This window comes from Echinops telfairi, unplaced genomic scaffold, assembly GCF_000313985.2.
Source record: "Echinops telfairi isolate 266 unplaced genomic scaffold, ASM31398v2 ScPeMD7_1792;HRSCAF=2316, whole genome shotgun sequence".
Classification (NCBI taxonomy): Eukaryota; Metazoa; Chordata; class Mammalia; order Afrosoricida; family Tenrecidae; genus Echinops; species Echinops telfairi.
The window spans coordinates 1-1,271 of record NW_022105690.1 but is presented as its reverse complement, the minus strand read 5'-3'; the positions used below and the strand labels follow the sequence as shown (position 1 = coordinate 1,271).

At 49.3% G+C, this 1,271-nt stretch overlaps 1 pseudogene; it reads left to right on the top strand.

Moving 5' to 3' along the window:
• Nucleotides 1-158: 158 nt before the first annotated feature.
• On the top strand, nucleotides 159-902 carry LOC101641401 (annotated as a pseudogene).
• The last annotated feature ends 369 nt before the right edge of the window (nucleotides 903-1,271 follow it).

Below are 1,271 nucleotides of genomic sequence, written 5' to 3'. Positions count from 1 at the left end.
CACCCAACCCGCAAGCTGCCATGTTTTCAGGCCGGGTCTCACTTAGTCTTTCCTTATAAGGAAATGTCCTTGGAGCTCCAGGAAATGCAGATGGACCCAGGCTGAGGAGGCAAGGCAATGGAGTAAACCAGAGCAGCTCTGCGTAGGGTGGGAAGGCCATGGCGTCCAGGAGTGACTGGCTGTCCGGGATGAATGTCATGCTGGTGATGGCCGACGGGAGCCTGGTGTTTGTACTGCTGTTTATTTTTGTGAAGAGGCAAATTATGCGCTTTGCAATGAAATCTCGGAGGGGACCTCATGTCCCTGTGGGACACAATGCCCCCAAGGATCTGAAAGAAGAGATTGATATTCAATTATCCAGAGTTCAGGATAGCAAGTAGGAACCCCAGCTCCTTGCAGATGATGATGCCAGACTGCCACAGCTGGAAACCCAGGGAAATCAACATTGCTACAACTGTCTGTACAAGATAAAAGTTTTAGATGCCATTTGTGCCTCTGAGATCCCATTTCACACTGAAGGCCAGCATCCCCATCCCCTAATGGGCAGAAATTTTCGTTCCTACCTGCTCCATCTTCGGAACGCTACTACTCCTTTCAAGGGTATGGGCAAGGCCCTCATTGGTCCCCTGCTGCATGGCTATGAGGCAGCCCGCTATAGGACAGGGATCTTGGCCAGAGTGAATACCTGTGCTATCAGGAGGCCCTGACTGAGCTGGCCACTGCGGTCAAAGCATGAAGTGGGAGCTCAGCGACACCACCAGTCAGCAGCCAAAGACCTTACCCAATCTCCTGAAGTCTCCCCAACTACCTTCCAGTCAGAAGAGTAAACGAGCCGAGCCAAGCATTTCCTCGAATTGAAGAGCTTTCAGGACAACTATAACCCCCTGGGGAGCACTCTGTGATGGACCTGACAGACTCGCTGGAGATGAGCCAGGACTAGTGTGCTTGCCAGGCAGTCCTCAGGTGAGCTGGCTGGTGGGCCTGCACTCTGTTGCCCGATGTGTGCAAGATCATGCCAGGAAGCCCTTGGGGGATATTTCTAAACAACAATTAAAACTATTTTCCCATAAGCAAAAAAAAAAGAATCTAGGATCCAGGCTCTTCTTTTTTTACGGTAGTGAGATCCCAATTTGTGTTTCTGAAATGGCTCAATTAACCCTAACTCGATGTCCAATGTGACTAATTCCCATGTCAGGTTTTCTTTTTTTGTTGTTATTCGTTTTATTAGGGGCTCATACAAATCGTATCGCAATCCATACATACATCAATTG